The sequence below is a fragment of the Thermobia domestica genome, chromosome 6, assembly GCF_964235325.1.
Source record: "Thermobia domestica chromosome 6, izTheDome1.hap1.1, whole genome shotgun sequence".
NCBI lineage: Eukaryota > Metazoa > Arthropoda > Insecta > Zygentoma > Lepismatidae > Thermobia > Thermobia domestica.
The window spans coordinates 162872927-162888589 of record NC_137459.1 but is presented as its reverse complement, the minus strand read 5'-3'; the positions used below and the strand labels follow the sequence as shown (position 1 = coordinate 162888589).

General features: G+C 36.9%; 1 protein-coding gene across 1 annotated transcript in view; it reads right to left on the bottom strand.

Annotated features, from left to right (window-relative positions):
- Nucleotides 1-15663, bottom strand: part of LOC145687731 (uncharacterized) — a 98572-nt gene that overhangs the window by 26780 nt on the left and 56129 nt on the right. The gene's annotated exons all lie outside the window — the stretch shown is intronic.

The following is a 15663-nucleotide window of genomic DNA, read 5'->3' as shown; positions in this document are numbered from 1 at the left end:
CTAGCATTTTGCTGCTGACGGAACTAACGACTCGCGCCCTCCGATTATCGAGGTAACGGAATTCTAGTGAATACCCCACACTTTCTGTTGCCGTGTATCCTACTATCTCTCGCCGTGGTGAAGTTTCCCTTTATTTTGAAGACTCTGTATAATCCTGTAAAAACTAGTTTCTAATAATAATAATAATAATAATAATAATCATCCAAAAACTGAAAGTAATCCAATGTTAGAATTTCGGAGTTTCAGACTTCTCAAATCTTCTATCTTGCATAAGGCTTTGAGAATGTTACCTTTGAGAAAAAAAAAAAATTAAGGGGATATGCTTAAAATATAATACAATTCCAACTTTTTTTCTTTTTTTAGAAAGACTTGGGTTGTTATCTTGAAAATCAACCTTAGTACACTGGGAATACACATTGAGCACGATATGGTAAAGTAGCAAAGAAAGTAAAGTAGAAAAAAAGGAAGACACCAACTCTTTATTTCTCCCTCAGAAACACACAATGAGGAAAAGAGCGAGGGGGCGGGAAAAGAGGTAAATGATTAAATAATTAATAAAAATGTTATAATAACAGAAAAGAAAAATAAAGAAGAAAAATATCAAATTACGAGAAACCCCACTAAAGTGCTGCCCATGTAAAATGTGAATTCGTGGAAGAAAACTTTCCATGGATTTTCCATTTGTCCAATGCAGCGATTCCTTGCAAGAGACAATTGTCTTGTGTACAGTAATTACTCGTATGTACTATTAGTAATAAATAGAATTTCTACGTAACTGGGACGTGTTCCGCCGGGTAAGATTCAACAGCATTTTTCATTATACAAATCCTTTCTAGGATACTAATAACGCACTCATCTAATTATACAGTTCGTGAGCATGATAACAGGGAAGTAGAACCAAAACTTGAGTAAATCAAAAAAAAAAAAAAAAAAAAAAAAAAACCTAGAAACAATTAGGCAACGAAATCAAAATTTCTTATATACGTTATAAATTTTCAAGAAGTTGTATGAAAAAATAGTTTTCATTGAAGATCTCTGTGATATAAACAATGTTACTGAGAAATTACTTACAGATAATATTTTCATAAGCTAACAAAGCGCGAAGTTCAGAAATGTCTTCAGCCATGACCACATTTGTGTCAACAGGAAGAATTTGCGATGTTATTTTACAGAATGACATAAGAAAACTACAGTCAGGATTGTAAATTTGAGAAGGTTTGTTACAGTTATCGAAAATGAACCTAAATACAGTCATATTGCCGTGTTCACTTTTGATAATATTTTCTCATTAAATCATGAAAATCATACACAAACTTTTTTTTTTTTTCTTGTAGAATTATCTTAGCTGAATCAACGCAGCTTGTGTTTGTTCTTTTGTCGCAGGTGATTAAGTACCAATGACCATTTGACTTTCGAATTGCAAATACTCCCTCCTCCACCAGTTGACGTAAAACTGGTGTCGCGCTTGAGCTGTTATTATGCTTAGAATCAAATGATTCACTTTCTGATATCTCAAGTGTAGAGACGGAACCGCTCGAGTTGCCAACAGTATTTGTGAATATGTCATAGAACCTCTCGCGACTTCTGAACATTTTCTAGTGCCTGAATGAGACCCTTTCGTAAAGGGACTTTGGTTGGAATAAGATGTCTTCGAGCTTTCATACTTGAGACAATGCAACATACGATATTCCGGGAGGCATTTCTTTGTCACCATTGACGGCTCCAGGCAGATTACGATGGTATGACCGTATCCCACTTGTTTCATTGACGCCGGGGAGACGTGAAAGAAGAACATAGTCTGTTTTCTTTATTATTTATATATAATTTATTATCATTAAATAAAATACTATTTTTATTATTACTGAACAATAAGTTTAACACACTATCTGCTAAAAGAGAGACGTTTGAGCAAATTTTATCACAAGCTTATTAATGTATCAACTGGAAAGCGGAAATTTTAAAATTATTTTGATTCAGTGTGAAGAAAAATAGGTTACACAGGGACACAAAAATTAATTTGCTTTTTTACTTGCTTTGCTTTTGAAGTAAATTGTACTTTAGTGAAGTAATTTGGTAAAGGTATTGTAATATATTAAAGGCAGTTTGAAATTGTATAATTGATTTTTATTTTGTATAAGCATACGCGGGCGCATATACAGTAAATGGGGCTCCTAGTATCAAAAGCCGCCAAATCTACTTTTTTATTATTGAAATTGAGTTATATATCGCTTGTTATATGTTTGATCTAAAGAAATTCCATGGAAACATAATTTTGTTTAAAAGTTTAATATATCATACTAAAAAACTAGTTCAAATATGGGACTTTGTACGCGTGTATATGGAGCTTCACTGCACGTTTTGCGAGATTACTCGAAACTAAGATAAATGGATGTGGCAGATTTTGATACTAAGCGCCTCAAATATTCTGTATAAGTATAGGAATTGTTAACTAAGATAATATATAGTTATTATATATCCGATCAGTTCTACTCTGCAGATCCATATATTTTTGCAATTTATTCATCATCGCTCTTAACCCTGGAGGGTAATTCAGAAGTAATGCCTCCAAGCCCACGACTTGGCCAATAGTACTGCAATCATTCTGAACTGTTTATCGTTAGTGCACTAATATTTAAGCTCAGTGATTTATTTGTGGATTTTGTAGAAGGGGGGAATGTTTATGCATGATTGTGTTCCGTATAACAGAACAACTTTAAAGTCGGGTTGGGGCAACGTTATTTTTAAACCTACCTACTTTAAAATTATGCTACAAGTTCGATAGGTGGTCCACAAGTTCATTTTTTCACCTTTTTAAAAACAGTTTTATGATAAATACGAGTAGGTACGTTAGATAAGATTTGGTTAGGTAGATTAGTTTGCATGTGTTACCTTGCTACTTTTCGACCTACTGCTGAAGACAAGTGTGCAGCATCCAGTAAAAGCCCTACAGTTACATTGCAATCTGCACAACTTGTCATGACAAGTGTCACACTCCTACGTTAAACAGTTTTGTTATGACAAATAATTCTTTAGTCCGTTCTAATTTGGTCGTTGATAACCAAATTCCTCGCCCGAACAATAAATACGATAAGAGTTTGCTTTGGGCAGAACAGTGATAGATGCACATACACTTGAACCTGATTTTATTAAATAGAAGGGGAAAGACGGTATTAAATGTCATTCCTCATATCATAAATAAGTTTTTGCACTTGCTCCTTCTATTTAATAAAATTGGATTCAGGGGTCTGTGACCGTAGCACTGTTCTGCTGAAAGTAAACTCCTGGTCAACAAAACATACTGGTATTAAAACGAATCCAGAATTGAAAAAAGACTGTAATCTGGTCTCTGAAGAATCATGAGCATCTATTAAACAATTACCAATGTGATGCTATCTAGGAAAAAATACTTTACCTTTTCTTTCACTTTTACTCTCGAAATGGAAACAGCCATTGTAGCCTACAAAATTTACAGTTTTTACAACAAAATCACAAGAAATGATTGACTGTCAATTTCGTCATGAGTTAAGCTAAAGCATGACTTATGGCGTGTTATCTAACACTGTCTTTAGAAATTAACAATATTTTCATAACGTACCTCACTTTAGAATAGTGAAGCAATAGGAGGTTGGTTTACATGGGATACCGTCGTTTTCAGTTGGTTTGTCGGTAGCAACATGATATCCACTTTTTATGCAGCTGAAGTCATACTTTTCTGCATTGAAAGAAGTAATGTCTGGCCCTTATGTCTTAACGTTTATGGAAAGAAGAGATTCGAGGGTTTTTACAGATAAATAGTTTCTAGCGTCAGTATGCTGTAAGTTTGAGTTGAAAAAGCCTCTTTCACACTCTGCAGAAGAAACTGAAAGCAATTCTATGAACAATTCTTTGGAAAGCAATTTTATAAACAAGACCAACATAGCTCGTGACAATAAACACACTGAAAAAAATAAAGAATCGATACTAAAACATGAAGTTGAATCGTTGCACTTCTAAACAGTTTATAGCTTAAGAAAGGGGGAAAACATCTTCCCAGGCTGGGAAGGCTGTATTAAACATAGAGACAGGGAAGTCAAAATTTAGAAGGGGGGAAATTCCCAGGCTTCCCTGGCTACAAATAAATCTCTGTTTAAGCTATAGAATGCCACTTGTTTCACCTTCCTACCTCTTCTCGTTTCAGAGTAACGGAGGAATCCATGGCATCCAGTGGTGACATCCGGTTGAAACAGCGGGTTATCATTGAATTTCTGACTGCGGACAGTTGTACGCCCAGGAACATTCATCACCAGCGACGAATCATGGATACACCATTACGGCCTAAAAACGAAGCGTCAGTCGATGGAGTACCGCTACGCGTCCTCTCCTCCTCCAAAAAAATTCAAAGTTGTCCCACGTGCTGGCAAAGTGTTGATATTTTGCCTCATCCTACATGCAGACCGGATCTTGCGCCCTGCGACTTTTGGCTCTTCTCCAAATTTAAGGATCACCTTAAGGGACAACGCTACAGTTGTGACGTGTAGGTGGAAGCAGCAATTCGACAATGGTGTCGCCAGCAGCCACCACGATTCTTCGCCGACGGCATAAAAAGCCTTGTTTCGGGTTGGTGCAAGTGCGTTGCCCGTAATGGTGACTATGTTGAAAAATGATGTCACCACCTGTAGTTGACATTGCAAGCTTTCCACTGATGTCTGTATCGGTGCTATCTGTCAAACATAAAGAGAGGTATCTCATTGGAGACAATACTTTCTGAATCACCCTCGTATATTAAGTAGCATCCTATCTGCCGTCCCTTTTTAGTCTCAATCTGTGTTCAGCTCAACTCTCTGAGTACTTTTTGCTGTAGCTAAGCTATTCGTCATTTTCTAGAAAGATGCTCCTTGTAGTCGAATCAATCATATTATGCTGTGATAATTAATGAAATAATTTCTTCTGAAATATGAACAAAATTATAAGGTGTTTTGGGAAAAATATGCTTTAAGAAAATTAACCCCTAAGATATGACTGATGGCATATACCAGGGTTATTAATAAAAATATTTATTTATGAAATATGAACAAAATCCCCTGAGTCATTTTTTTAAAAAATTGTTTGCGAAAATTCATCGTCAAAAATAAACTAAAGTTTGCAGTTCTCTTTTCCGGACAAATGAGTGCTGCCCTATTGCCAAGTTATTAACACAATATTTATTCATGAAATATGAACAACATCGGATGAATCGTTTTTATCCATATGCTATGCGTAAGCGTCGGAAGTCTTAGAGAATGGCTGTGTCCGTCCATTAATCCGTCTGTTGACAAGTATCAGAGCAAAGACGGTAAGAGATATTGATATGGGGTTTCTTGTAATCGATTCAGAGTCCCAAGGATAGGTTTCATTTTATCTGTTAACTCTCTATTCAAACCGGAAGTGGTTCAAATTAGTACTTTACAGTTTCAACGTTTATTACCATAGAACAATGACTATTCCAAATATTTTACAAGAAACCAAAGTGGTTCAAATTTAATATCACTTTCCGTTTTGATACTGATTTCCACAGAGCCAATACGTTAAGAGATATCGAGATGCGGTTTTCTGAAATCGAGTCAACGTCCAAAGAATAGGTACTGACTTCTTCATTAACCCTATATTCAAACCGGAAGTTGTACAAACTTGCCATTTCCGGTTTCAACATGTATAGCTATAGAACAAAAACGGTAATAGATAGCGACAAGAACTTTTCTGCAGTCGATTCAATATCTCAAGGGAGCCGATCATCACAACCCGCAACACTCTACCCAAATTGGAAGTGGTTGAAATTTACTACTACTTCCAGATTCAATGCTGATTTTGATTGAGCAAAAATTGTAATAGATATCGAGATGCGTTTTCCTCGAACTTATTCAACTCCCAATAATAGGTTCCATCTTCTCCATTAACTCTCTATTCAAAACTGGAAGTGATTCAAATTAACCATTTTCGGTTTCAACATTTATAGTCATAGAACAAAAATGGTAATATACGGCGACAAACGTTTTCTTTTTATAATCGATTCAGAGTGCTAAGATAATACACCATCATAACCTGCACCACTATCAAAACCGGAAGAGGTTGTAATTTACTACTACTTCCGATTTCAATAATGATTTGTGTAGAGCAAAAGTGGTAAGAAATACCGAAATTCCTTGCTTTGCAATTGATTCAGCTTTCGAAGAGAAGATTCTATCTCCTCTCTCAGCCATCTATTCAATCCGGAAGTGTTTCAATTTAACGATTTCCAGTTTCAACTTTTATCACCATAGAACAAAAACACTAAGGCATAGCAAGTAATGGCTTTTTAATACGGATTCAGAGTGCAATGAACAGGTCCTATCTTTTCTCTTATTAATCTATTGCAACCAGTAGTTATAGATGTACTACTTAGGTATTGAACTCCCATGCTTTGGAAGTCTATCGTAGTTTCACACTGTGAAACGAAACTGCTTGTTTAGAAAGTCACTGGAAAAGAACTCTCCTCCAATAATGTACTACCCCTCGTATAGTTTTCTTTTTTTTCTAGAACAAATGAGTTGTGCTGTGCTGTCAGATTATTACTAAAATATGTACTTATGAAACATGAACAAAATCGGCTGAGTCGTTTTTGAGAAAATTGCCCCAAAACAGTGACGTAACTAGGGTGGGGCAAACGGGGATTCTGCTCCGGGCGCCGGATTGGGAGGGCGCAAAATTGGGAAAATATTTGAGGGAACGTTTTGGTTTGGTTGGTCAGGGGGCGCTAAGGCGAGTTCTTGCCCCGGGCGACAACTAACCTAGTTGCTTCGCTGCCCAAAAACAACTTGTTCCCTATAATAGGGTACCTCTTGTAGTCTTTCAGGACAAATGATTTATGCCATATTGTCAGGTTATTAATAAGTTAATAAAATATATATTTATGAAATATGAACAAAATTAGCTGATTCGTTCTTGAGAAAATACCTCGTTCTCAAGAATAAAGTACACATTTCCTGCAGTATATATAGGTCAATAGAGGTGTGAACCATACTAACTCACATATCGTTGAGTTCACCTCTGGTGCTTGGGGTCTCGGGTTCAAACCCTGCTCCCGCCAAGTGAACTTTGTGGTGGGCAAACACCGTGTGCGTGGGTTTTCTCGGGGTTCTCCCGTTTCCTCCCACTTTCTTCATTCCACCATTTCATTCATCTCTCATCATCACCGTCTCCTTTAGCCTAACCGGCATAAGCGTGGGACGTAAAACTCAAAAATTTCATTTCATTTTTTTTCACATACCGTTGAGAAAAAAAAGGAACTTTTGGTACGTCACAAATTTAGGTGGCATCTATGTGTGAATTATATATTTGCGATTGATTAACCACTCCCTTAACTTATACTCAGTAACATCCTTCCAGATTTGGATATTTTTTTTTCAAGTCTCAATCTCGCTTCTAAATTTCAGCTCGATTGACTGAGTACTTTTTGCTGCAATGAAGCATAATTGTTACATTTGTCATTCCCTGGGAAGATTCTTCTTGCATTCGAATCAATAATCTTGACATACTATAAACATATGTACAAACATCCATACATACTCCCAGTCACTTTATATCATGTTCAGTAACAAATATTATGTTTTCTATTGTGTCCAAACAATCAACGGAAGAATAAAATAATGTTACTCGATTCATGCTTTAACTTCAAGTATTGGTTGATAAACAAGATCAGTTTAATTTATCTTTCACTGACAACATGGTATGCGTAGTAGAAAAAAGAGCATTTGAGTTCTCACATTAAAGCTGTAGGGAAAATATAAACAAAAATGTTTGCAAAGATCAAGTCTAATGTCTCGCTATCTTGTAAGCAATAAGATAATTAAAAATGTTTGTTGCATACTAGGACGGTTCTCACGAGAAGACAATAAGGCCTTTATAAATAGAACTTCGGGAATGCATATTTCCCACATTACAAGTCATCGAAAGCGTGAGAAAATCATCTCCAAAACAAACCTAGCTTCCAAACGTCAATCGATGTTTAAAAGGCGGCTGGCTGACTGCCTTCATAACTTAGAGTTGCAACAAATTAGGCAATTTTTGTACAATCATAATGGAATAATTAGTGTTACATTTTTATTTTTGAATACGTAACAATCAAATATTAACAAAACATTAAAATTAATTTAAATTATAATATCAACAATTGTCTTCTTATTGTAATAAAATGCTCAACTTTACTTTTTTTCCAACATGGTTTTCTATTCAAGGTGTTATAATTTAATTGTGTTTATATTATTTCCCTTAATAACCTTTTATATGGAAGATGTAGGCCATGAAGGCCCACAGGCTGGATCCGGAGGTAAAGACTACACACTTTGTTGACTTCGGCACTCATGGAGATGATGTACACTAATGTCCAAAATTATTGTCGCATATCTATAACTGTCTTCTTGTAAGAATATAATTTGATAATGATTTTGCAGAGTACTTTTAATACTGATACTATGTGTATAATCGGGAAATGTGTATTTGTGGTAAATTTCATAGGAAAAGAATTATAAATACGAAAATCATAATGAGTAAAATAAAATGTGACTAAATGGACAAGAAAATTTTATTTTCCTTTCATTGTTCTCATTTACTACTCTTTTGATATGAAATTTACAACATACTTGTCTTTGCCGATTATATACATACTAACAGTATAAGAAATACCGGGCGAATTCGTTAGCAAATTATATTACTAGAACAACATATTTATAGTCATGCGACAATAACTTTGGACATGAGTGTACGTAGTGGCACCGCACGATACTATAACCTCATGCCCAGGTTCCCCAGGTACCATTTCATAGGAATTGGGTGAACATCAGGGTTACATTGGAACGAGCGTAAAAGAACAAAAATTTCACGCACTCGCCGGGGATGGAACATGCGCTCCTCAGTTGGCAGGTAGAAGAGGCAGGTAGCCTTTCATGTCCAACCATTACTACTACTAGGCCTACTACTATTACAACCATGCGCGCCAATTACGCATGGGTGCTCCGGGGCTCTGGCAGGCACACAAATAATCTTTGATTTGATTTGATTTTTGGGTTTAACGTCCCTTTCAGCAGCGAGGCTATATGAGACGGGACCGACTGATTAACGTGGAATCCGAACCACATGAGCTCCCGCCGGGAATCGAACTCGGGTACAAACAATCTTGTGGACGCGGCGCACCCACAAGATTTTTAGTTTGGACACCGTTTCTCCTGCGTTTAAGTCAGTCGTATTACCGACTGAGCTAGGGCAGCCCCAACTTATACAGGGTGTCTAATATGCAATGCAACCCGGAGTTTGGGATAGTAGAACTTTTGAACCTGAAGTGATACACAAATAATGGTTATACCAAAATGAACTCTTTTTCATGCATATATTTTTAAACTAGAAAGGAACGATTGAAGTACACTAGGAACCACATGGTGTTGCCAGATGTAACCAGAGGTGTAAATCAATTCTTTTGCAAAACATGCAAATTGACTCATAACTCATACATATGGATGTTCTGCCGTTAATTTTTAGTTTGTTTAGTTGGAGTAGCTTGGAAACAATGGAGCAGAAAAAAGAATTTTTCATTTCCACCGACAACTAATTGGATGAAGCCTCTGTAAGAGGGAACTAGGGAAATCGTAGTTTCCATAAATTAACACTCTGAATTGGCAACCCTGTTGATGTTTCAGAGCATCAAAAGGTGTGTTAAGGATCTGTCTACATTTTGCAATTCCTGAAAACTATGAAAAACATACATTGAAATTATCTTGCTAAAATTTTTACTTACATGCAAATTTTTACTTATATATATCTCCCTCCCCAAGTGTCAGGGCCGATTTTGGATTTAAAGTGGATCGCAAATGTCACTGTTCATCTGAATGATCCCGAAAACTATAGATGAGACACTAATATTGGTCATTTTCGGTTACTATTATATATATATATATATATATATATATATATATATATATATATATATATATATATATATATATCCCTCCCCAATCGAAAATGACCAATATTAGTGTCGAATCCATGGTTTTTGGGGTCACCGAGATGATCAATGATCTTTCCGATGCTGTTTAAATCGATGCCATTAAAAACGAAAACAGCATATTTTACTGGTACTAAACACATGAGATACGGAGTTGTGCATTTAAATTTTCATTTCAACCCAGCGAAGCGGGTAATGTATGCTAGTTATTATTATTATTATTATTATTATTATTATTATTATTATTATTATTATTATTATTATTATTATTATTATTATTATTATTATTATTATTATTATTATTATTATTATTAAGCAAATACATATTAATCTGTAAGTAACGTTAATTAGCAAACTTCATAACATTTACGGGGCCGCGGTGGCTCAGTGGTAGAGTGTTCACCTCTGGTGCATGGAGTCTTTGGTTCGATCCCAGCTCGCGCCAACTGAACTTTGTGGTGGACAAACACCGTGTGCGTGGGTTTTCTCGGAGTTCTCCCACTTTCTTCATTCCACCATATCATTTCTTTCTCATCATTACTGTCTTCTTTAGTCTAGCCGGCATAACCGTAGGACGTAAAACTTAAAAATTTCATTTGAAAACATTTACGAATTACTGGTTGCATAAACATTTAGGAGTAAATACTTAGACATTCTTAATCCTTATTATAAACACGACATCGCAGTCTTTCAGTCACGTTAATTGTCAATAGTTCTCAGTTATGACTATCTGCGCTGTCTCCTACCTGACGAAAAGAGATGTCGCTAGCGTACACGCAATTTGCAGACGAGATGAAGGCTTGGTGGAATAACTAGTAATAATAATATTATTCTTTATAGCTATAATGACCTTCATATAATCTCACAACCACAATTCAAGACAATGCCATCTCTTGAAATAGTACCTACTCCTCATCCTTATGATTATACCATAATGCTACACTACAACCATAGGGCCGTTAATTGATCACATTGAAATAAATACATGAATTAGAAAATTATCAAAAATATATTACAAACTAGTGATAGTTTTAAACTAAGACTTTCGAACTATACCAATTAAATACTCAAACTTGAAGTAGTGAATCTTTAACTACTAGCTGCAATAGATGAGTAAGATCAAAGATAGAAAATGTTCCTCAGAAACTTAATCCATATCAAAAAAGCCATTACTCGCTATCCCTTACTGTTTTTGTATTTTAGTGATAAACGTTGAAACCAGAAATCGCTGTCTCGTCTGAGAAAGGAGCCATTTCTGGACAGGGTGTTGACATGAAGAGAGCTTCAACGAAGGAAATGGACCTTAATCTTGGGACACGGAATCGACTGCAAGAAACCGCATATCCATCACATTTATCGTTTTTCCTTTACGCAAGTCAGCATTGAAACCGGAACTACTAGGTAATACTAATTTGAACCACTTTCGGTTTCGGTAAAGTGTTGTGGATAGTCACGGTATGTTGTCTTAAGAAGCTGAATTGTTTCCAAAAAAATAGTATATCGCTCTTTGTAACCGTTTTTATTCTTTGCCGATAAAAGTTGAAACGGGAAATGGCTAATTTTAACTATAAAGATAACCAAGAAATTTGTGTCGCTTTTTGTGGAGGTCTGTGTTTCATTGGCCCTCACATCGTGAGTTGAATGCGAATGGAGATAGGCGAAGGTCAGTTGTTGGTGTAGGTATATCCACATACTACCTGGTTGTGACAGTTCAGTTACACCGTGAACTTGTGTAAGGACAGAGTGAACATGGGACCTCCACAGAGCGTCACAAGGGCCTGTATGCTGTACGAGTTCAAACTGGGGTCAAACGCCACTGCAGCGGGGTGGAAGGTATGCTAGGCCTTTGGTGAGGATGTCGTGATTACGCAGACAGTGCAGTAGTGGTTTAACAAGTTTAAGGATGGTGACGAAACAATCGAAGACGCACCACGTGCCGGAAGACCAACACATGTACAAAATGAAGATATTCAGACAGCAATTGAAGCGAACAGTGGCCAGACATGTAAAAAAGTGGGACTGCGATTAAGTGTAAGTGGAGAAACCATTCGGCAGTACCTCCATCAAATTAGGAAGCACTATAAGTTGGGTCGATGGGTTCCACATGATTTGGCTCCGGGACAGAAGGCAACGCGAACAGACATCTGTGTTTATTTGCTGTCTCGTCTGAGAAAGGAGCCATTTCTGGACAGAATGTTGACATGTGATGAGAAGTGTGTCCTGTACGAAGCTCCACGGAGCCGTCATCATTAGTAAGCATCCCACGAACCGGTTTCAAAACAACCGAAACCAGCACTGCACCAGAAGAAGGTTTTCCTGTGTGTTTGGTGGACTGCTCGCGGCATCGGGCATCGGGAACTGCTAGCAGCTGGTCAGAGAATCAATGCAACTGTGTACTGTCAACAGTTGAGCCGTGCTCAAGAAACACACACAACCCTGGAGCCAGCACTTGTGAATCATAAAGAGGTCCTCATGTTACAGGACAACGCCAAGCCCCTCGTGGCTTGGATGACCCGGAACATCATTCTGTGCCTTGGATGGGAAACACTATTGCATCCGCCATACTCCCCGGACATTGCACTGTCCGATTATCACCTGTTCCATTCCTTGGACAGTCACCTTAGAGTACGCCAGTTTATATCCGTAGTAGGGGCGCAAAATGTACTTGACACTTTCTTCGCTTCACGGCCCACCAAGTTCTATCGCGATGGAATCCATAGCCTTCCAGAACGTTGACAAAAGGTCGTCGGTGCTGATGGGGACTATTTCTGACTTTCCAGGTACGTCTTAGGTGACTTATCGATGTTCGAAGGTGGTGGGAGAAAAAATGACAGAACTTTGTTGGTTACCTTTATACTTCAGGTTTGAATACAATGTTAACGAAGCAGATGGAACCTATTCTTAACACGCTAAAATCAATTGAAGAAACATATTGATACCATTTGCCGTCTTTGCTCTATTGAAATCAGTATTGAAACCGGAAGTAGTAGAAAATTTGAACCGATTCTGGTTTTGGTAGAGTTTTGGGGATTGTTACGATGTCTGAAGAAAATGAATCGTTTGCCTATTTCGGTTCTATGGCGATAAACTTTGAAACCGGAAATGAATAATTTTAATCATTTGCCGTTTGAATAAAGAGTTGACGGATGAATTGGAACCTATCCTTGAAATGCGAAATTGATTGAAAAAAAGAACTGCATATCGATATCTCTCACTGTTTTTGCTCTGATACCTGTCGACAGACGAACGAACGGACAAAACCGTTCTACAAGATTTCCGACACTTATGCATAGCATAGTTTGGAAGTCCAAAAATTTAGGAACCATTTAAAGATATAAGACAACATAGAATAGTCACTAATATGACATCAAGCTTGCAGTCATACTGACAATAGAATAATCTACACATACATAAAATTGCCCCCCAAAAGATTTATGCATTTCCTGTCCTCTACACTGAATCTTGCTCATAAACGGAATCGATTCTGGGCCTTTTGCTTGCCCGTTGGATTGATATTGCACTTTTACCCATATGATACGGGTTGACCCGATAGGATCATTTGACCCGTTTGACTCGTTTGGATCATTTCATCTGTTTGGTTCGTTTTGACCATTTGACTCCTTTGGACCGTTTGACCCGTTTGGATCGTTTAACCCGTTTCGACTCTTTGACCCGTTAGACCTGGTGGATAAAATAAAAATTTATAAGCCTAGTGAATATTTCAGATACACACAAATACAAACTAAAAGTGGGGGAAATTTACGATTTCTAGTTTCAACACTGATCGCCATAGCACAAAATCAGTAATTTAAAATGAGAAGAAATTTCTTGATATTGATCCAGCACCATATTGATACATTCATCATCTCCGATTTTATTATTCCATTGCAACCGAAAGTGGTAGTAGGGACAATATCGACACAAGACGAGATGAGACTACATACAATCTCGGTAAAAAAAAAAAATCTCAGTATAGTTTTTGTCTTGATCAACAAATACCTCTGGTTCATGGGGTCCTTGTTCGATCCCAGCTCGTACCACGTGAGCTTTGTGGTGGACAAACACCGTGTGTATGAGTTTTCTCTGGATTCTCCCGTTTCCTCCCACTTTCTTCATTCCACCATTTTATTCATTGCTCATTATCACTGTTTCCTTTAGTTTAGCCGACAAAACCATGAAATGTAAAACAAATATTTCATTTCACTTCGATCAACAAATGCTTATTTTGATCTCGGTTTCGATAATATCTGTGATATAAATTGTGTGAAACTTAAAACTGGATTTAATCGAATCGTAATGATTTTTTTTTCTTTTACGACTTTTCATTTATTATCCATTGCACTCTTCACTAACTGTCGTCTTTAACACAGAAAATCACGTTTACTATCTCAACAAATATTGTTAAATCATTACTACAATATTATTTATTTCAAATGCTTTATTCCCGCTTTACTTCACAAGTTTAATTGACACTTTTTTGCACAGGCCTCCTGTAACTTTACTATCAGCTTAATTCCCCAGTCTTAATTGCTACAGCACTCACCTTCGCTGTCCACGGTCCGGAGTTGAATCCCCAAACAGATTATATTCGAACTCTGATGTCTCATGCACTTCGGATCCCAATTTATTCGTATTTCGTTTCTTATATTAGTTTATAAGGTTGAAATGCATATACATACATATATGTCCTGATTCTTCTTTCGTCTAACAATATGAATAGTTTCAAATTAAGGATACTATTTTCAAAAGGAAACATTTCCATCTCCTGTTTCTTTCTTTCTTTCTTTCTTTCGAAATTCACCTTTAACGGTTTCGTGATTTTTAGGATCGATTGTTCCACAATCGATAATTTTGCAGTAGAATTGATTGAACGAGGTGGATACATTTCCTTCTTTTAGACACGACTAACTTTATATTGTAAATTATGTAGAACATATTCCTGTTTGCATAAACCCTATTGCGTAATCTGACAGAGCAGGGCCGGAATTAAGCCGATTAAACCGATTGCTCCCAAATGCGCCCCGTGCCTCAGGGGGCTCCGCGCTAGTGTCATCTACTCTACTTTCTAGTGCCGTTTTAACAGCATATTAGGCCCCAGAGCAAACAAATGTGTTGTGGTCTCTATGACTAAATTTTGCTCCGAATACATGTAATCAATGCATGCCATTCTGCTCGCGGGGCCCACGGCCAAGTGACTATGGTACCGTTAAGATGGCTCTCTACTTTCGGTTGTTAAGTACACAACAACATATTGCAATACGGATGCATCCATGGCTCCATGGACTCCACAAGGGAGGTATGACTTCTCCCTAACAAGTAAATAAATAGTTTGTATTAAGTTTCCGGGTATAAGCAAATATTTTCTGAATTTAATATGAAGGTAATTTCTTTATTTTTTACGTTTACATCTTCTGTTGTAAAAATAGATTTTATGTCCAGGGAGTATTTTGCAAACCCCCAACACCCCTAACACTCCCCCAAATTTCCTTACACATACCTCTAGACGTAAAAATATAATTTTCTTTGATTTTGTGTAGAAATGTATATCATTATTCTGGGTGCATACCCTCTTTTATTTTGAACACCCCGCTAAGTAAAAGTTCCTGCCGTTCTTACTGATTATGTTATGTGATACTACTATGAATACCGAGATGGTATCAAATAAATCAGCCTCA